Source organism: Alexandromys fortis, unplaced genomic scaffold (assembly GCF_014885135.2).
Source record: "Alexandromys fortis isolate MF-2015 unplaced genomic scaffold, M_Fortis_MF-2015_v1.1 scaffold_36, whole genome shotgun sequence".
NCBI lineage: Eukaryota > Metazoa > Chordata > Mammalia > Rodentia > Cricetidae > Alexandromys > Alexandromys fortis.
In genome coordinates, this window is record NW_026067915.1 from 12,966,395 (window position 1) to 12,988,808 (window position 22,414).

General features: G+C 41.6%; 1 long non-coding RNA gene across 1 annotated transcript in view; it reads right to left on the reverse strand.

Moving 5' to 3' along the window:
* The window catches only part of LOC126499939 (uncharacterized), a 50,282-nt gene extending 35,929 nt beyond the window's left edge, over positions 1 to 14,353 (reverse strand). The window contains exon 1 of the long non-coding RNA XR_007591211.1: positions 14,287 to 14,353. This is a non-coding gene — a long non-coding RNA (uncharacterized lncRNA). The remainder of the gene's footprint in view (positions 1 to 14,286) is intronic.
* Between the last annotated feature and the right edge of the window lie 8,061 nt (positions 14,354 to 22,414).

Genomic DNA, 22,414 nt, shown 5'->3' on the forward strand with positions numbered 1-22,414 from the left:
GGTATTTCTGTGAACTTTTTGTTTAATTCTGCTTTGTTTTGGCATTTATTTTGTTTGTCCTTTTGCTCTGTTGCCTGTTTGTTTTGATTTTCATTGTCAGGTCTTTGAGTTTTTTTTTTTTACTTTTTTTGAAAAGAGGGAGGGAGGGGAAGGGAGAGAGAGTAAAGTTGTGTAGGGATGTGGGGAGGATATGGAAGGAGTCAGAAGAAGTAAAAATATGATCAAAATTCATAGCAGCTTTGTTTGTCATAGCCAGAACCTGGCAACAACCTAAATGCCCCTTGACCAAAGAATGGATAAGGAAAATGTGCTACATTTACACAATGGAGTACTACACAGCAGAAAAAATAATGACATCTTGAATTTTTCAGGAAAATGGTTGGAGCTAGAAAATATTATTTTGAATAATGTAACCCATACATACAGAAAGACAATTATCACATGTACTCACTCATAGGTGGTTTTTAAACATAAAGCAAAGAAAACCAGTCTACAAACCACAATCCCAGAGAACTTAGACAACAATGAGGACACTAAGAGAGACTTACATAGATCTAATCTACATGGGAAGTAGAGAAAGACAAGATGTCCTGAATAAATTGGGAGCATGGGGACCTTGCGGGAGGGTTGAATGGGGAGGGGAGAGGCTGGGAGGGGAGATGAGAAAAATGTAGAGCTCAATAAAAATCAATAAAAAAATTTCACTGCATGAAAAAATTTCTAATAAAACAAAGGGAGGCTCTGTCTTGATCTTGATGTGGGATTCCCCTCTGTAGGCTGGGAATGTGTTTTATTACCATTGGTACCATTGGTTAATAAAGAAGCTGCTTTAGCTTGTGGCAGGGCAGAATATAGCTAGGTAGGAAAGCCAGGCAGAGAGAGAGAGAGAGAGAGAGAGAGAGAAGGCAGAGTCAGGAAGATGCCAGCAGCTGTCAGAGAAGCAAGTTGTGAACTAACAAGCCACAGGCATGACCAAACAGGACAAATAGTTCATAATTAATATTATATCTCAGCGTGATTATTCGGGGACTTTCAGGCAGGAGACAACCCTTCAGTTACACTGTCTCACAAGCTGAAGTCGAAGGCATCCAGAGGAATAATAGCTGAAGTGAACCTCTGGCTTTTACACTAATCGGCAAACACCTATACACTTCCAAACACAGGAGAATACAAACACATGCATGCACAGACACACCCAAACACAAGACAGGACTGGCCTCCTCCCTCCCTGACAAGAGAAGTTGTCCCACTTCAGTGGTCCCGCCCACAGCAGTGACAGCCATCACACAGGGAGCTCCTATGGGGTTCTAGTGTAAGGGCAGAATGTCTCAAACAGCCTATGCAAAGTAGGGGGAGGAAGCAAACTTCAGGGAAGCTGTGCCATGCTCTCCCTCCCCCCCCCCATCGCTCCTTCACAAATGAAAGCGGCCATGATTTCTCCTAACAGTTAAAAAAAAAAAAAGTCCTTGTAATGAAGAACTTGGTTTGCTTGACTTTTCTTGCTTAAATGACAGGTCAGAACCTTTCCATCCTAGCTAATGGCTGCAGATTCAGCCGGCTGAGGGTTTCCAGGAGGGATAATGATGAGGTGCTTGGCTCAGTCTGCCTGAGGCACTGCCTGCAGGTTTTAACTGCTAGGCCATCATTTAATAACTGGGATGGCAGGGGCATTTCAGTTATTTTTAGCCTGCCGTCTTGACGCATTGTAAACCTTTTAAGCCAGAGAAGTTTTTCTTAAGTGTTGCAGCACTCTGAAAACAAGAAGAAAGCCTGGTGTTGGGGGCGTCTGAGAGATTAGTGGACAGGCTGTTCCCAGCAGACAGGTGAACTCTGACCCACAGGAAGGCGATAGATAATTAGAACGTGGGGATCTTTTTCAAAGGGCGAAAGTGGAGTGTCAGCCAAGTGCTGTTTAACTTCCGGTAATCTTTGCAGGTTTTAATGAGAGAACAGGAGGACAGGGATGATGGAAAGGCTTGCAGGTAGCTGGGGAGAGCTGTGGCCACGGCTTGTGTCTCTGAGTCCTTCCAGATTAACCCTTTCATATCTTCCTTCTCTCTTTGGCCAAATATTGATGGTATTCACCGATTCCCCCGCCTCCAATTTCTCCTGGACATCAGGCAAAGGACTGTTCTGTTCAAAGGACAAAATGCAAGTGATTTCTGGCTATTCTAGGGTAGCTAGGGAAACATGGTCTACCAAGAACACCTATTAAAGCCAGGGGAGGGGGCTGTGATAGCTCAGCAATTAGGCACTTGCCACATAAACATCAGGACAGGAGTTCAGATGCCCAGAATTCCAAGTGAATGGTAGGTGTGCATCGCAGTCCATCTATAATCCCCGCCTTGGAAGTGAGATCAGGGAGTTTCCCGGTGCAAGGCAAGATCTCCAAGCCTGATTGACATTCTTCCTCAGCGAATAAAGTGGAAGGTCAGTCGAGAATGATTTCCCACTGTAAGTGGGGACTGCTCGTTTGTTTCCCAGCTGCCCATAACACATAAACGATATTAATTAAAATTCTGTTTGACCAACGGCTTAGGCGTATCTCTAGCTAGCCCTTACATTTTAGATTAACCCATTTCTATTAGTCTGTGTATCACCACAAGGCTGTGGCCTACCAGTAAGGTTCTGGTAATTCTCCTTCGGCAGCTGCATGGCATCTCTTTGTCTCTGCCTTCTTTTTCTCCATATCTTTGTTTGGACTTGCTGTCTAGCTGTATTCTTCCCTGCCATAGGCTGAAGCAGCTTCTTATTAACCAATCGTAATAAAGTATATTCACAGCATATAGAGGGGAATCCCACATCATCCCAACATCAGCATAGGGTCTCCAAAAGCATGTGCATACTTGTGCACATGTACCCCTCATACACAAGCAAAAACATGTGTGCATGCACACACACACACATGCACAAACACATACACCAGAAGAAATGGAAAAAAAAATCGGGAGAGCCCTCCTTCAGTGGCATATCCATAATGTTAACTCTTGCAAGTATACTGACTACCTACATTGTACAGGGCACTGAAGCACAGGAGTAGGTGACCCTCGAGGTCTTGTTTCAGGAACCCCTAAATCACTTGGGGAGAAATTTTATGTCACAGATTACAGGATGGTTTGGAGGAAAGAGAGCACAGGGACAAGGAGGTGATGACACCTCAGGATAACCAGGCTTGTCCTACAGAAAGGAGGCTTTATTGGCAGTTCTATCTGGAAGACCATGGCTGGAAGAGGAGGGAAAACTACCCAAAAACAGAAAGCAGATTCAAGAACATTTTTTTCCATGGATTCCAGTGGGTTTGTCAAAGTACAAGGTGGAGGATGTGGATGGATGCAGACACACATAGCTTTGACTTTTCGGGATCATTCCCTTGACTTCTGCTGCCTTCAGTGGACCAACTGGGCTGTGATTTATCCTAGAAATTATCCTCTACTCAGTTTCACCAGAGCACACATTTTCCGAGGTTGTTTATTCCCAGCATGTCCATTATACAGAAGTACAGAAAGACATACACACACAATTGCAAACATGCACACACTCACATAAACATACATACACACACTCGCAAATACACACATACATACATACATACATACACATTCACACATACATACAAACATTCACACATACATACTCACTCATATGCACATTCACACACACACTCATACATATACATACATACATACTCATACACACACTATCAGCTGTTAAGTTTTAGAGAAGAAGAGGGGTCACTAGAGAGACAGATATGAATCTACCTCCAGGCAAGTGGTTTATTATCTAATGAAACAACAGTATCTGAAATAGAGTGTCATCAAGTCCAGAAACATATTCTTTTAGGGTCTACTGTGAGAGAGTGAGGAGGAGAAGTTATACTCTGAAGAAACAGTCCAAGGTCATCTGGCATCCCCTAAGGGGTCTTAGCTAAGGCAGGAGTTGGAGAAGTCTCAAGAACATTTCCGAGTAAAAGGAACAGCGTCCCTAGTCAGTGCGTGATCCAATAGGGTTATTGGTTCTTATCTGCTGCCCTTCCCTGTTTGGACCCTTTAGAGTGTTGCTCCCTGGAAAGTCCAGTTCCTAGGAAATTAAAAATGGGTTGGAGGGGCACTGGCTCTTGTAGGAACTGTAAGAGAAGGAGATTTGCTATAGGGTCTGGGTTCTGACATTAAAAATGGAAAAAGAGGGAAAGAAGGATTGATATCATTGGATGTCTATTGTGAACTGTAACTATAAGGCTTGCATAACTGTTCTTATTAAATGTTTATCACTTTAATTTATATATATTACAAAGTTGAGACAGAAATCTTTCCCACCCAGAGGATATGCTTTAGAAAAGTACATCCATAAAATACATCAAATATAACTTAAGAATCATCATAATAGCAACTTGTTAAGTTGTGAAGATAAGCAAAGATTAAAAAGAGAAAAGAGACTAGGCATGGTGGTACAACACCTTTAATCCCAGTACTTGGGAGCCAGAGGCAGGTGGTTCTCTGTGAGTCTGAGACCAGTCTGGTCTGCATAGCAGGACAGCCAGAACTACATAATAGAGAGAACTTATCTAGAAGAAGAAGAAGCAAGAGGGAAAAGAGGAGGAGTAGGAGAAGGAGAAGGAGAAGGAGAAGGAGAAGGAGAAGGAGAAGGAGAAGGAGAAGGAGAGGAGTCATTTTGCATAAACTATTCCTTTTGAGGTAGCCATTTGGAGACTGATAATCTAGATCTTGGTGCCTAAGGAGATGATCTCCCCAGTGTTGGGTAAGACTGTGGCCTGGATTAGGGTATGAGACTGACATCCATAAGGTACCACATTATCCAGACCATCAGACCATCTAACCGATAGAGGGAAAGATGAAAGTCACAGAAAGCATCAGAGAGATGCCGAGATCCTTGGGCTTGGCTGATTATCTCTGTTGACCCTGTTGAAGGTTTGCTTTCCTATAGAGGGTCTAACGTACCTTTTTTGTTTTGATCTTCTTCATCACTGCATTAATTAAAATTGCATGAAAAAATATAATTAAAAGTAATTCACAGTAATTACAGCCTCATTGAGTACACTGAATATTAAGAATGGCAACAACTTTCTTCTGCCTGAGGAGCCATCTGTCTCTTCATAGTCGCCCTCACCCTCCCAGGGCTGGGAATTTTTAGCCATGAGCGCAACCTCACACTGTTCTGACTGTCACTGGGGAACACTTTCTATCAAAGTAAGGAACTAAAATAAGGTGAACCGTGCGTTATAAATGAAGACACTTGAGAACTCTCAGGTGTCTCCAGGCTATGCCCGGAAGTTATTAATCTATGCAAGGACTTCATCCATCTATCTCTTGTCTGTTCTCATCACATAAACACAGTTTTCTGTTTCAGCCCCACTACAGTTGTTGGAAGGAGGGGGTGAGGCGATGAATTAAATGAACACCCACTCGATAATTTCTGGCCTTTCCCTCCGTGTGACAGTTTTATCAGTCAAGCTGGGAGATAATATGATGAGGATAAAAAGCTAGTATTCCTTCCTGGTGAAGAAAAGAATCAATGGCACTTCCACGCACAGCTTTATTGAAAATGGATGATAATGGCTCAAGCAACCCTCGACCAGAGAAAGCTACTTGAAGCTACATTTAGCCAACCTCTAAGAAGATGAAATATAACGGCAATTGTAGATAGACCCACCAAAGGGGCCAGGCGATATGTCTTCGAATGATCCAGTACCACATTTCCCCCAGTCTACCAGACAAACCCAGCCAAGGACCTGATATAGTGACTGTTCTCCTTTGGTGACCTTAAAACCTTTATCCTTCCATGGCCAAGGGGTGCAGTCTTGCCCCATCTTCTGTGACTCCAGGTGGGTGGAGAAAAGAAATGCATTCATTTATAAAATTTTATCATCACTAATAATTAGAGCTTTAAAATAATTATGTATCTCTGTAAAACTGACTTCTGGCCTCCAGGGGAGAGATTCAAGTACATTCATTCTTTCTTCCCTCAAGGCATCTAATTAATCTACCTCCAAAAAGGAATGTTAATCTTAACAGTCAGAATATAAAATACTAAGCAGAACATGTTCTTGAGATATAAATAAAATTATGAGGTGTGGGAGGATCCTCCTGATGCTGAGGATGTATATGTTTGTCCTCTGGGGTAGCGGGTGGTAGATTTTAGGCAAAGCTTTCTCCTTCACTGGGTTTCTGGAGACCTCCATGGGAATTTGGTCTAAAACACTGAAGACAAAGGCTAGATTTGTTCTCTGCCTTTGTATGCTAAAGGGCCGAACTGGGGAGCTAAGAGAGTCTCTTATGATTCCAAAATGATGCCTGGTCTTAGGTGCCAAGGAACGGAAGGCTCTGTGGCCTGGCTCTCCTCCTGGGCATCTCTCCCCTTCTTTCTGTATTGATTTCTTCAGAGGGATTATCCCAGGCTCACTTCTTACTTCATGTTCATTCTTTGTAAGAAAACATGCCCCAAATGAAGGGCCAAGGAGTACCCAAGAGCTCTACACACCCCAAGCACACAGAAACATTTGTGTTTCTTCTTACTAAGGACGAGCTACAGACTTCAATTCACACCCCTTCCCCCCACCTAAAAAAATGAAAATGCAAGAGCCTTTGTTCAAAAATGCTGTGAATGTCAATGTGGCAGCTTCAGAGCATTAGAACAAATAAGGACACTGTAAGTATGGTTCTCATGAGATGAAATATATCTCACTCATGAAGCATGCCTTGATCTCTTCCAGACCTCCTCTGAGGAGAGCTACCACTCACATCCCACCATGGTGTAGACTTTGCCCTCCTAGACCTACCCCAACTATTAGCTTAATTGCCTTTGTGTACTAGAACCAAGTTCTACATGTTATTCTTGGCACATTCAAAAACTAACCATAATACCATTAAATTAAAGAAATGGGCTTGCCATTATCTTCTGATTTCTACCATGGAAATGAAAGACCCCAGCTTAGCTGCTGTAACGCCATTTTGCAAGGCTTTCACACAAACAAGTATAGGTTCAAGGTATAGTTGGTACTCCTAGACTGTCAAACAGGATATCTATGGTCTGACATCAGGCCTAGAAGGGGAACAAAAAGTTCTGGGGAAAACCACATGTACCCTAGATAGAGCCAAGTCAGCTATTATCAGATCTTCATGTCCCCGAGGAGCTTGTCCCCAAGTGAACCCATTGCCTCATCCGAATTGACCAATGGAATCCCTGTAACCATGCATGCTTCTGCCGCCCGTTTCCATATAAAAGACCCCCCTGCCCATCCTGAGGGCGCACAAGTCTTCCAAAGAGACTCTGATGCCCACAGATATCTATGTACTCTCAATAAAGAAACCTCTTGCCATTTGCACCCAGTGGTCTCGGACTGTTCCTTGGGTTCAGGGGTCTCCTCCTGAGGGAAGGTCCTCTCTGAGGGTCTTTCAGAAAGACTAGACTACCTTGCTGTCACTTCAATCCTCTGACAGAGCTTAAACTACAATGACCTTTCTCCTGACCTTCCTATCCAAGCTGGTTTGTATCCACTCCAGCCCTTGATCAGACCACAGGCTTATTCTACAATCCCAACACTAGGACAGCTGACACAGGGTATTCTCTCAAGATGCTTGGCCAGCCAGCATATGTGAATCAGTGAACTAACCCTAAGTTCGGTGAGAGACTCTGTCTCAAAATTAAGGTGGGAGTAAATGAGGAAGCATTTATTTCTGGCCTTCACATGGCCCTGTATGCACACAGGCATGCTCATGGACAAACGTGTGCACACAAAACATATTTTCTAAATTTTTCATCAGGTAACAAAACAGTTCTTACATGCGCAACACAGTGTCTGATTCCATGACTCAAACCTGCTTCAGATTCACTGACAGGGACACATCTACACTGTTGTGTAGCAGAGAGACCCCCTCAGATGAAAGGACATAAACACCAGAAAGGAAAAAGAGACCCCTGTGATGCTTTCACAAGTCCATATGTTTCCAGTGTGTGAAGTCCCCTTCCGAGGAGGTTCACTGATTCTCAGAGTTTAACCATGACACTTCCTTGCTGCCTGATTGTCTCATGGTCGGAAGCAGAACTTTGCCTTTTCATTGATCTCTCAATGGCAGTCACATTTCCCTGGCTGTCTTCACTCCCCAGGGATTCACAGCCTTGCAGTCCAACGATATACACCTGCACCTGTTCCCCGTGTTATGAATCAACTCCTAGGCAGCCTGTGCAGGCTTCTCACAGCTCCCTGTGTCCTCCCCTGGTGCTTTCCACCCTGCGGATGACTAGAACGTGGGGCCGATTTATTTTCATGTGTCTGAAGCAGAGCCAAGGATGAGGAAAGGTGCTGCCCTTTGCCTTTGTCCCAAGTTGCTTTCCCCAGCTTTACACCACTCGGAGTATGGGAGTCAATAAACACAACAAACCATTCTGGTGCCGTGTGTATGTCATAGCCATTCATACTATCTGTCTTCATGCTAACTTGAATTAGGAACTTCCAGTTGGAATGATGGAAGCATTCTACCTCCCAGGATCTCAGTTGCTCCAAATACCCAGCATTGGTGAGTATTTTTCTTTGCCCACGTTTGAGCAGATCATTTGCTCTTTCATGTTTTGGAAATAATTTTGCCCTGAGAGTTACTAAATATCCAGTTAGCTACATCACCAGGTCATGTGCAGCCTGGAACCTGAAACTCCTCACTGTGGGTCTCTGTGGTGCACATGCACACAGTGCATCTCCATCACTCAAAGAGGATGTATGTGTGTGCATGCTGTATCCAGTTAGGAAAGCTGGCTCTTCCTCAGGGCCGCAACAGTATTCTTCAGTTTCCTACAATAATTAATTATTTATTCATCTGGAAGTCATTATGATGGATAGCACAAGAAGGATGTGTGGGCAATATAAACAGCCAGGGTTCACATATAACGTAGAAAACATGAAGTCCATCCTGTGTAATGCCACTCTTGCCATATTAAATGCCCAATATGACTGTCTGTCCTTTCCTGAGTGCTCTGTTTTTGACCATCCATACACACCCTATGCTCTGGTAGTTCATATACAAAACCATGTCTGCATATTAAGTAGAAGTAAGTCCTGTCTGTGCACTTTTTTAATGTCAAATTGTAAAAGTTACTGTTAAGTTCTTTATTCTTTAATATGCCTATTGTAATTATTATTATTTAATATTTGTGGTGGGGTGTTGCTTTGTGCGTGTGTAGAGATCAAAAGACAACTTTCAGGAGTCTGTTCAGTCCTACCACCACTGGGGTTCTAGGGAGTGAACTCTGGCTTTGTCATAGGCACCTTTACACACGGAGCCACCTCGCTGCCCCATCCTTTAATAATATTTTCAATATAATTTCATCCAGATTTTTCTCTGACCTCCTCCAATCAACATCTCATTAAGTTTTGTGATGGTCTTCCTATATAGGCCAAGGTAGTAATTTCCATGCCTTACCCACCCAAATTTTGGGAGTATAGATGTGACATGCCATTCCTGGAATTCCTCATATTATTTAAAAGAGATGAATTGCCTTAGGTATATTTGGTGTTAAGACTTCAAGTGCAGAAGCTTAATTTAAGCATCTATGTACTAGGTTATGATTCATATACTTTAACAAAGCTTTGTTACTTTGCCTAAAGTCTTTGAGTAAGTTCTAAGTATTACATATTCATAAATGTAACTTTAATATATTAATAATATAATACATTAGAATATATAAGTTAAAATATATATTTGTTCTTCTTATTGTGGAAGGAATGCTTGCTCATCTGTAGTGTTCTCTACTTGATCATAAATGATGATTATTTCTGTACATAGAGGTGCACCAAGTCTACTGAGCATCCCTGCTAGTTCAGCTGTGGTGTCTGTGGTCTCTCATGTTCATAAAAATAACAAATCTTTAATAATTACATGAATATGGAAGGAGAATGGAGGAGGGATCAGAGAAAGAGCCATGGATGTCAGGGTTGTAGTAAGTGAGGGGAAAGAGGAATGTACCAAAACATACTTTGCTTGAAAATACCATATGAGATCTAATACCTTCTCTGCTAATTTAAAAAATAAAAATTAAAAGAAGTACAATTTTTCTTTTGGGTTGTGGTTCTGAAATAATGGTAATTAGAACCAACCCACAGAGCTGTAGTCAATAAGAAGAGATGGAGAAAATAAGAAGTCCCCTGGAAGATTCTTATTGAAATCACTTGAAAGCTAACATTCCTAAAGCACATTGTCATGAACAGCAAGAAATAAAATGTCTTGGGCTGAGTGGGTAAAGGCATTTGCCATCAACCCTGATGACCTAAGTTCCATCTACATGGTAAATTTGGAAATATTGCCATGATTTGTTCTCCGATAACAACACAACACCACACACACACACACACACACACACACACACACACGTGCCTACAAATAAATAAATATAATGATTTTGGAAGAGATAATTAGTGAAATCCAGTTAGGAGAAATAGATCATAGGTCTAAATAGTTAAGAGGCATGTGAATCTAAAATACCTGTAGAAATACAACTTACGGTACTCATGTATTGACCGTCATAAAGAGGAATAGAAGCCAACATTAAGACTGTTGTCCATCTTGTTTTCTCTGGAGTCTAGGTGCTGCCATTCTGTGAACAGCTGAGACTGAAAGACAGTGTGGACCCTGACCACAGCAAATCTCCATAAGCACAGTTAGCTAATGTGGCTTATGTGAAAATTCTAGAAGCAAAAGAACAGTAAAGCCTGATACTAACTAAGTACAGTTCCTCTCTCATCCTGGGACGTGATGCTCTGCTTCGGAATCCTACAGCCCATCCCTATTCTCCGGTACACTCAAGACTTCTATGTTTGTCATTGCTCAGGTTATCCCATCTGTATATCCTCCCAGCACAATTCAGGCGAATTCTGCTGATGTGCTGCCTAGTGCTATTCAACCTGTTACTCTAATGAAGCTGCCTGAAGCTTAGCTTTCCTTGTCTCTATGGGGAGATACATCAGTATCCTCTAAATGTCTAAATTTTCAGAGACATGAGGAAACTGAGCTTTCAAAGTTTAATTCAAGTATGGTTTAAGTAAGATAGTCACATAGTTAAGCTATAGTATTTTCAAGACGGCAGTCATTCTCATAAAGGGGGTGAGGTGTGGCCATTTATAATGAATGTTACTACTTTATGGAAATCGTTATTATTGTTGATGTTCCTCTGACAAGTGGCTTCTCTTGGGCTAAAAGTATTAACTTTAGCGGAACAGATCTTTAGAGGAAGCAAGTCCCTTTTTATAATGAGATGTGGATTTCAACTTTGCAGCTAAGTCTCTGGGATGGCTATTATCCAAGAACCAGAGAGCCAGTTCAGGCTTGGCCCATGAGCTCATCACCAACACAAGCTGCATTCCTTTACAAACCTAAAAAAAAAATTAATTTGTTTCAAAGTAGCTTTTTTTTTCTCTATAATAGGATGGCTTCTTTCATTAAAAATTAGATCTTTTACAACAAAGTCTTCTGATAAACAAAATATTCAATCAGAGATGTATGAAAGAATGAAAATGAGGGTCACATTCCTCATCCAGACAAGAATGCCAACTGTGCTGAGCCTAGCTTTGTCTTACTGTTTTCCTTCTGACACTATTTTATATAGTGTTAATCCTGATTATTCAGCACTGGAAAAATGGACGGGTGACTCTTAAAGATTTCTTTTCCTTTCATTTATGTGTGTGGGGAAGTGGGGACTATGTGTACATTGAGTACAGCACCTGCAGAGGTGAGAAGGAAATTATTTCAGATCACCAGGAGTTATAAGTGGTTGTGATATGCATGGTGGGAACAAGGAACCAAACTTCGTCTTCTATGAGAGCAGTTTGGGCTCTTAACTGCTGAGACATCTCTCCAACCTCTAATTTTCTTTCTTCCTTTAAAAAATGTGTTTGTGTTCATGCATGTGAGTGTTCATGTGTACATAAATCCACTTGCATTCATGTGTGTGTTCCTGTGTGGTTTAGAGGTCATAGGACAACCTTGGGAGGTAGTCTTCTCTTTCCATCTTGTTTGAGACAGGGTCTCTTGTTGTATACTGCTACACACCAGGCTGGTTGCTCCACAGCTTTTTAGGCATTCTCCTGTCTCCACCTCCTATCTCTCCAGAAGAGAACTGGAATTGCAGACGTGTGCTATCATGTCCAGTGTTACATGGGTTCTATGGTTTTAAAATCTGGTCCTTACACTTGCTGATCAAGCACTTCACACACTGGGTCTTCTTCACAGCTTGATAATTACACTGTGAATTGTGAAGATGCACAGACTTCTGCATATTAATATGAAGCAGAAAAAAATATCAAGTACAGTACCCAAGAAAGAAGATGTATTGGTTAATAAATACATTCTTATTTATACATCAAAGATTAAATTTAAGATATTACCTTCCTAGACCATGATTTGATATCCCACAGAAACACCGGCAGAGCATTTCAAAGCACACAGATGATGGGGTCAAAGACAGCTTGTAGACCAAGAATGGAGTTGCTTTTATTCTATCCCTTTAAAGAGATACCTCCAAAGACTCAACCTGAAATCAGCCTTTGTGATTTTGAGTGGCAGAAAGGAATACAGTGGTTTATACCAGATAGAATAATTACTCTTGACTCATTTTGTATCACACAATAAATGGAGGAGCTCTTCATGGCCACATTTCTTTATAGACACCATTCTTTCTTAGCACAAAAGGAAGGTTTTTCCTTCCTTGAACAAAAACAAACAAAACAGCAGCCCCAGTAAACACAAATCCCTCCCTTAGGGCCTCAATTCTCCCTGTCACTAGGTTTTGGAAGATAATCCTCCATGCCACTGCTTCATCCGTGAACATGAAGGTCTCTGTCTACAGATAATGGTTTTTGTCACAGTGAACCCATTCTCAATACATATGTGATGACTAAAATGACCACATAGATCATCATCTAAGACAAGTTGTGCTTGCAAGTGAAAGGGACATTATTAGTAATCAAACATCAGTGGAACCTATAAAGACAAAGAGCATGTAGCCTTGATTTACACAATCTCTGAACAAGAAAGCAAAGAGCTGTTGTAGGAGGTTCTTCTATCTATGTGTTGCTTTCATTGGTTAATTAATAAAGAAATTGCTTGGCCTGATAGGTCAGAACATAGGTAGGTGGGGTAGACATAACTGAATTCTGGGAGGAAGAAAGCAGGGTCAGAGATTGCTGCCATGGAGCCAGCTGCCAGGTCAGACATGCTGAATCTTTCCTGGTAAGCTACGACCTCATGGTGATATACAGATTATTAGAATTGTGTTGAATCAAGATGTGAGAGTTAGGCAATAAGAAATTAGAACTAATGGGCCAGGCAGTGTTTAAATTAATACAATTTGTGTGTTATTATTTCAAGGTATAAGCCAGCTGGGGGGCCAGGCGAGACAAAAAGCAGCCCACACCTAATACAACAGAGAGCTTTGACCTTCTGCAAGGATTTTAACTGCTGGGTCCTTTGGATTGTCCCAACCCTCTTTACTCTATGAGATATCTCATTACTGTAAATGTGATTATAGATATTGATTGCCAGTTTGACAAGACCTAGAATCATCACCAGGTGTTAAATGATATTGTTAGCTGGTCAGAGGTCACAACCTCCCTACAGCCTAGAAGCTTATCGCAATAAACTCAGCAAAATGGACTCTTTCCCTCCAGCAGAACTTCCTGCCTCTACCTGCCCTTATCTGGAGAACATCCCTGAAGCTGGACAACTGACCTCACTTCAAAAGCTGTCTCCAAAACCAGATGCCTATTTCATCTTTAGCTTGACCCATGGCATAGATCCCTGCTGAGAAGACTTGTGCTAGGGGCTCTATTGTAGGACCCCACTGCCACAGACTAAGCCTTGTGATAGAAGTGTGCCATTTCATGTAAATTAGGGTTTCTTCCCAGGCTCATCAATCTTATATATTCCTTATATCTGAAATAAAATCAAACTGATTCACCAAAATCTGTCTCCTGGAGGCTTGTCTCTGTTCATGCTCACGAGCCACCAACACTTTCTATCATCCCATCTGCCTCTTTCACCTCTTGACCTGGTGGCCAACAGTCCCAGAGCAAAAGAGGATTCCCACAACTAGGAGATGTTTCTGGAGACATGAAGAAGAAAATGCCTCTGGGCAAGTATGTGTGGGATTTTCCTGATTAAGTTAATTAAGATGGGAAAGTCCATCCTAATTTCTCTGTTACCATCAGTCTTTAGGGTTTCTATTGCTGTAAAGAGACGTTATGATCACGTTAACTCTTACAAGGAAAGCTTCAATTGGGCAACTTACAGTTTCAGAGGTTCAGTCCATTATCACCATGGTGGGACACAGCAGCATGCAGGCAGACATGATCCTGGAGAAAGAGCAAAGAATACTACATCTTTGACCTGCAGGCAACAGGAAGTGAACTGAGACACTGGGTATGGCTGGAACATATATGAGACCTCAAAGCCCACCTCCACAGTGAAATACTTCCTTCAACAAGGCCTCACCCACTCCAACAAAGCTATATCTCCTAATAGTGCTAATTCCTATGCGCTTATGTGGGTCAATTACATTCAGACTATGACAGTCCACTCTCTCTGCCTCCCATAAACTTGTAACCACATCATAATGCAAAATGCATTCAGTATAACTTCAAAACCCCCATAGTCCATCATAGTCTCAACAATGTTTTAAAACTGAAAGTTCAAAATTGGCAGCCCAGCTGGCCTAGGTGAGTTCCCAATAGAACATCCCCATTGTCTCAGTGTGTGGGTGCACCTCTCGCCGTCCTGAGTTCCTTGCTCGTGCTCTCTCTCTTTCTGCTCCTGATTTGGACCTTGAGATTTCAGTCCGGTGCTCCAATGTGGGTCTCTGTCTCTGTCTCTGTCTCCTTTCATCGCCTGATGAAGGTTAATATTCAGGAGGATGCCTATATGTTTTTCTTTGGGTTCTCCTTCTTATTTAGCTTCTCTAAGAACCAGGGTCTGAAAAAGCCTGGGTTAAAACCCGTCTCGCTAAACATAGCAGACAATGAGGACTACTGAGAACTCAAGAACAATGGCAATGGGTTTTTGATCCTACTGCACCTATTGGTTTTGTGGGAGCCTAGGCAGTTTGGATGCTCACCTTACTAGACCTGGATGGAGGTGGGTGGTCCTTGGACTTCCCACAGGACAGAGAACCCTGATTGCTCTTTAGGCTGACGAGGGAGGGGGACTTGATTGGGGGAGGGGGAGGGAAATGGGAGGCGGCGGTGGGGAAGAGACAAATCTTCAATAAATAAATAAATAAACAAACAAACAAAATTGACAGCCCACGTCCACAGTGATAAACGTGAACCAACAAAGCCACGCCTCCTAATAGCATCCTTCCCTATGAACTTATGGTGGATAATTATATTCAAACGACCAACCAGATCATCCCATGAGTTGTGGTCTCAGACTGAATACAAAGAAGAAAGCAAACTGAGTACCAGCACTCATTTCTCTCGGTTCCAAACAGTGGGGACAAGATGGCCAACTATCTCAAACATCCGCTGCTGAGGCTTCCCTGCCATGCTGCACTGCACCTTTGAACTGTGAGCAAGAACAGACCCCTTCTCCTGCAAGTTGCATTTGTCAGAGCTCCGAGAAACACAACTAACGCGGTGGGTTTCCTCCTATTCCTCCTGTTTCTTCCTCACTTCAGGGTCCGTTGCTATTTCATTTTCTTCATTCTCTTCTGGGTTCACATTACAAGGTGTAGGTTATGGGAACCTCTCTTCATGGAAACCCAGACAGAAGGATATTGTCACTCATTCTCATGATTCCAGTGTGACTTTTTGTTTAAAACTCCCATGATTCTAGCCTTGTCTTTCCCTCTGAGTTTCAAAATCATACCCAGAACCATAATTTACATAGACTTTTGGTAAAATACTGACATAAAAAAGTAATTGGATAAATTGAAAATTGCCTCCTGCCAAAAAAAAAAAAAGCCATTCTATCATGCCCCCAAATTTGTCAAAAGACATTATTCATCTACATGTCATCTCAAGCAGCAAATCTGATCAACAGCTGTTTTTAGCTAGGGCAACTATCTGTTTTAAAAGAAATTGTTGGAAGTGAAAGAATTACAGCTGGGTGTGCTAGCACACACCTGTAACCATAGTTCTCTGGAGTCAGCATTTAGGAGGTCTGGGGTTTTAAGCTGAGTGTTTAGTCAGATTCTGCCTCAAAACAGATAAATTAAGTAAAAGACACAACAACAACAACAACCACCAATAATCATCTCAAAATCTTAGCACACACATCCACACAAAACTGGGCATTTCTTATTTGCATTCATGTCCAGGGTGACCCATAGCAGTCATTCAAAGATCTTCTAAATGTGGCCTTGAGGTCATTCTGATGTCTCTTAGTCAGTAAATGGGAAGTCAAAGAGAATGTGGTAAAGGTCACTCTCCTTACTTCCCTAGCTCATTGAGCAATTCTATTTACACAACACTGACAAACTTCCACCTGGATTCAACAAGATTGAAAGTAATTAAGAATCATTCATTAACTCTATACAAAGCCAAAGGAATGGCTTGGTGAACATCTGCCATTGTCTGGGACACCATCTTTCTCACTCCGCTTCCTCCTCAACCCTTAGTGAGTCCTCTATTTAGTCCTGCTCTATTGAACATTGCTTGTTTTTATTTAAGACTTGAAATCCCTGCCATAACTATGTAGTCACATGCTTTTCTCTTATTTCTCTATAACACTTATTTTAGAGTTTAAATTCCAAGACCTCAAAGTAAATCCCAAGCTCCTCAGCTTGGAGTGACATTCTTCTCACATTATAGACATATTGTATACCCTTTAATATACAGGAATATCGGCTGTTCCTTAAGTGGACCTAAGCCATGCCGAAGTTCCTGAAAGACCTTACATGTGCTTTCAAATAGTTTAATTCATTCACACCTCTTTAAATGAGCAGCTCCACTTACCCCATCGCCATTCTAAATCATAATGCCTCTCTCTCCAGGAAGACCTCCCTGAAGTCGCCCATAGACTTCTGATCTAGACTCATCAGTGCCTCACTGCTGGGGAACAAGGTCACTCTTTCTTTTATCTAAGTTCTATTAGTTCTCTGTGACTCTCTGTTCAGATTGTTCATGAACTTGACAGGACTCAGAATCCCCTAGGAGACACAACTCTGGGTGTGTCTCTGAGGGAGTCTCCAGAGAGGTTCAATTGAGATTTAAAAAATTTAAAAAGATGCAAGCTGCAGGTAGGGAGTACCATTCCCTGTACTGGGGTCTCAGACCCACTAATTCGTAAATGGCACACCAGCATTCACCTCTCTGGTTCCTGACTATGGGCACAGTATGGCCACAAGGTCACAGGCCTGCTGCCACGCCTTCCTTGCCACAAAGAATCTGGAGTGGAAGCTGTAGTTCTCTCCCGTTCTTCCACAGTCGAATCTTGTCTTTAGCATCACCTCCTTAAATACATCCTTCTGCTTTATTTGTTCCTACTCTTAAGATCAGTTAATTTTTAGGTCCTCCCTGATCTGTCTTGTTTCTCCTTCCTTCTTCCCTTTATTTCTTCATCTATCTATCTATCTATCTATCTATCTATCTATCTATCTATCTATCTATCTATCCATCCATCTATCTATCTCTATCTATCTATCTATCTACCTACCTACCTACTACCGACCTACCTATCTATCTGCCTACCTGTTTCTTCTTTTCCTTCCTTCTATTCTTGCAGAATATTCCTTTACACTGTATGAATATGCTTCATTGTGATTGACTTAATAAAGAAGCTGATTGGCCTGTAGCTATGCAGGATAAGGTTAGGTAAGATAGACTAAGAGGATGCTGGGAAGAAGAAGGGCAGAATCTGAGGGGACACCATAAGTAGCAGAGCCAGCAGGATGGGAAGTATATAGATGAAGTTAACAAGTCTTAGGGTAGTGCATATTTAATATAAATGAGTTAATTTAAGTTATAAGAGTTAGCTAAAAACAAGCTAAAAACCAAGCATTTATAATTAAGATTAAGTCTCTATGTGGTTTTTTGGGAAGTGGATGTTGGGATAGAAAAGTCTGCCTACACACAATCTCTCCCTTTCTTTCCGTATCTATCCTTTATCACTCTATTCTTACCTTCCTTAATCACTTTCTATTTTTATTTTTTTGAACACGGGGTCTTGCTATATAGCCCAAGTGGCCTCAGAGTTGCAATCCTCCAACCTCTGCCTCCTTCTTTTTCATTTCAGAAACGATAATGAGCATACTACTGACAGTTAAAATTCTCCAAAGCATTGTTGAGAGCTGTCACTATCACTCTGCCCTGATCTTTACCGCTTCCCTGAAGGATACAACTTCCTCAATAACAGCACTCTTTCAGACTAGGCATTTAAGGTCTTCTACCATCAGATGCCTCAGCCCCCTCTACCCTTTCCTCCCTGGCAGCCCAGCGTGAATGTGACATGAAGCAAGCAGTGTGCCTTCCATTCTGCAACTACGCCCAATTTTTTATTCTCCTTTCTACTCACTTCCATGGCTTGACATGAGATTCACCACGACCTTTACTTCACTAAACCCAACCCCATTTAAGAAATGAAGCTTCCCTCAAGACTTTTTTTTTTCCTTTTTTGGTTTTCTGAGACAGTTTCACTGTGTAGTACTAGCTGTCCTGGAACTCATTCTATAGACAAGACTGGCCTCAAACTCACAGAAATCAGCCTTCCTATGCCTCTTGAGTTTGGGGATTAAAGGTGTATGCCACTACCACTCAGCTAAAATGCATATTCTTAATTTATAATTCATTATTTAAGATATATAGCATTCAAACATCACACACACACACACACACACACACACACACACACTGATCTGAACAGAAATTTGCTTTTGAGACAGTCTCACAATACAACCCTGGCTGGTCTAGAAATCACAGAAATCCACCTGCTTCTACCTCAAGAGTGATAGAATTAAAGGTCCATTCACTGTTAAGTATGGGCAATCTACAAAGCAGATGCCAACTAAAAACAAAACTACCCAGCTGAATTACAGTGGATGTCCTGTGACCAAATTTCCCTGGAACTAACCACAGCAGCAAATAAAAATATGATTTTCCTCTCATTTTACTTCTGTACTGTCTATTTTTCAAAATCCTTAAGGCACCCTAATGCTATAAAGGTAAGGGTTTGGTTTTGCTCACACTTCTGGAGACTAAAAGTCCAAACACCTCAGTGCCAGCTCTGGCAAAGGTAACCCTAGTCTACCATGTTACCACAGATGGCAAGGGTGGTGTAATAGGTAAGAAGGAGTTATTTCGCCAGAGAGCCAGAAGACTGAGTACCACAATTTCTTCTACAGGCGTGTTTACAACTCTTATGAGATCTCCCACCAGGCCTTTGTCTACTTCTTCTTAGATCATTAACTCAGGACTTTCTCCATTTGCCTGCCCTGTGTTCCTTAGCTCTTTAGAGATATTATTTTTTTTAGCAGCATTCACTATAAAATACATGTGCACAAAATTCACCTCAGAATCTTTTCAAAAAAATGCCAGCCTTGGGGGCTTGAGAGATGGCTCAGAGGTTAAGAGCTCTAGCTGTTCTTGCAGAGGGTCCAGAATGGATTCCCAGCACCTACGTGGTGACTCACAACCATCTGTAACTCCAGTTTCAAGGATCTAATGTCCTCCTCTAGCCTCTGCAGGCACCGGGCACAGAGGTAGTGCACAGACACATATGCAGGAAAGCATACCTACCTGTAAAATAAAATAAAAATAAAAATTAAAAGACCAAGCAAAGTACAAACCACTAGACACAATAGATAGAGTTGAAGAATACAGGGAAACAATCCTGCTGTGCAGGAAGTGAGGAACACAGCAGCAACCCAAAAAGTAGACTTCCCAGAGGAAGCGGGTTTTATTGGCACATTCCTCAGGTGGGCAGTTGTCTCCTCAGAGTGGCTGGTAGAGCATAGGCCATGCTACAGAGGACACAGGCAGGCTGCTGAGCTCCAGTCCAGCCTGGATTTGAATTCAGTGATAGCTCTTCACTACCTATCTTCTGCCAGGAAGCTAAGCCTCCTGCACTACTCTTCTTTGTCCTGCCAGGTGAAGGCCATGATTTATAAGGTGTAGGGTGGTCAGGAATGACTTATGACAAGTGACACAATACAGACACTCAAACAGTGTTAACCTTTGTAAGGCCAGAGGGTGTGGAAACAAGGGGGCTGTAGAAATGCGTACAGAAAACCTAGGGAGATCAAGTTAGCTAGGTAAGACAAGACAGGTGCTGTAGATGCAACACATATGTGCTTCTGTGTGTGTGTGTGTGTGTGTGTGCAGGGAGTGTCTGTGTGTGCGTGTGTTTATGTCTGTGTTTGTGTGAGAGTATGTGTTTGTTCCTATCTGTGTGTCTCTGTTATTGTGTCTATTTATGAGTATCTATGTATAAATAAATATATATATATATATGTGCTTTTTCTATATATAGACTATGTGCCTGTGTTTGTGTGCCCATGTGTGTGTATGCACATGCATGTATATGTGCCTATGTAGGGGTGTGTGCATCTATTAGTTATTATCTGTTTGCATGTCTATGTGTATCCATGCATATGTGGACATGTCTGTATAGGAATGGGGTTGTATGTTTCTCTGTGTGTTCATGTGTCTGTGTTTGTGTGACTTGGAGGAAAGGCAGCAGTGTGTCCTGGAGAATGTAGCCGATAAATGGCTGCTGAGAGGCGGCAGGATTCTTCTTCCTAGAATAAGGACTGACAGAGATCTTAGGGACACTTGATTATTTAAAGGGTCACAGAAAGTATTCGGCTCCTTTTCCTTCTAATTTGAATTCCTTTACATTTACAGAGCAATATTAGAGGATCAAAGAATAAGCCAGAAGTGTCGACTCGAGAGGAAACATTGGCCTCAGACTGTAAGAGTCCCATCATTCGTGGTAACGAGAAGATAGAGTGAGAGCTGTGTCAGCTACATGGCTCCATGTTCACTCAGGGCCACCAGCCAGACATCTGTCAGCAGGGAGGCAGAGTCTGCACCTTCCTCTGGGAGAAAAGCAAATCCTAAACACCTTCTCTCTGCTCCGAACATATTAGTTTCATTAGAGTGTAAAATGCTCTACCTCAGTCATGCTTATGCTAATGCTGTTAAATCATGACTAAATCCTTTGTTTTATTTCTCTTTCCCTTAGTTGAAAACCATGGTGACCCCACCCAGCTCTTGTGAGTTTTCTTCCCTTCTCCCTCTGACTGTTGGAAGAACAACTGGTATCCAGTTGTTACAACTAATGATCAACATTAAGTAGAACATTAGCCAGAAGATAGACCAGAAAAACCAAACTCATACAAATGCTTCTTTGTGTGTTAAATACGCATCTCCTGGTCTGAGCTGATTAGTAAGTTCAGACAAAAATTTAAATATATATTATATATAACAGTATATGAAGAATATGCAAATAAAAAGGTATTCAAAGCAAATTAGAAGCATGTTAGTCATTTGAATAACATGCAACAAATTGATTAGTAGAATGTATACTGTGTGCATCTTCAAATCTCATTTTTTCTATTATTTATTTAATTTAACACCATTATGGTGAAAAATATTTTAGACTTCTAAAATTCAAATTGCTTCATGTTAGTTCAGGTTCTTTCATAGTGTAGCCCATGGACTGTCTTAAAGAATTCTTCATACATTCTATGTGCATTTCAAAGGATAAGCAGCTGCTCCCATCCTCTCATAGGTAAATGTGTAAACTGCTTCTATGGGATGTAATCCTCTCTGGGTATCCGGTAGCTTTGGTCAATTTCCCTGTTGATTTGTGCTCACTTGTCTCACCTACCTCCATGTCTTTCCCCATTACAATCTGCTGGTGGCTAAAATGCCTCAAGCAAATGACTTTTTCATGAGTTCATGGCTCACATTGGGCACCAATTGATGCATGATTAATAAAAACTCAGAGAGAAATTGGAGTTCAACCTGAAGGTCAAAAAAGCAAAACAGAGGTCTGATCTCCAAAATATACGAAGAACTCAAGAAATTGGCCAACAAAAGAACAAATAATCCAATGAAAAACAACAACAACAACAACAAAAAAAAAAACAGAGTACAGACCTAAACAGAGAACTCTCAACAGAGAAGTCTAAAATGGCTGAAAGACACTTAAGGAATTGCTCAATATCCTTAGTCATCAGAGAAATGCAAATCAAAACAACTCTGAGATTCTATCTTACAGCTGTAAGAATGGCCAAGATAAAAAAAAAAAACTGATGACAACTTATGCTGGAGAGGTTGTGGGGAAAAGGGAAACACTTCTGCATTGCTGGTGGGGATGCAAGCTGGTACAACCCCTTGGATGTCAGTGTGATGATTTCTCAGAAAATTAGGAAATAACTTTCCTTCCAGACCCAGTAAAATGACTTTTGGATATATATA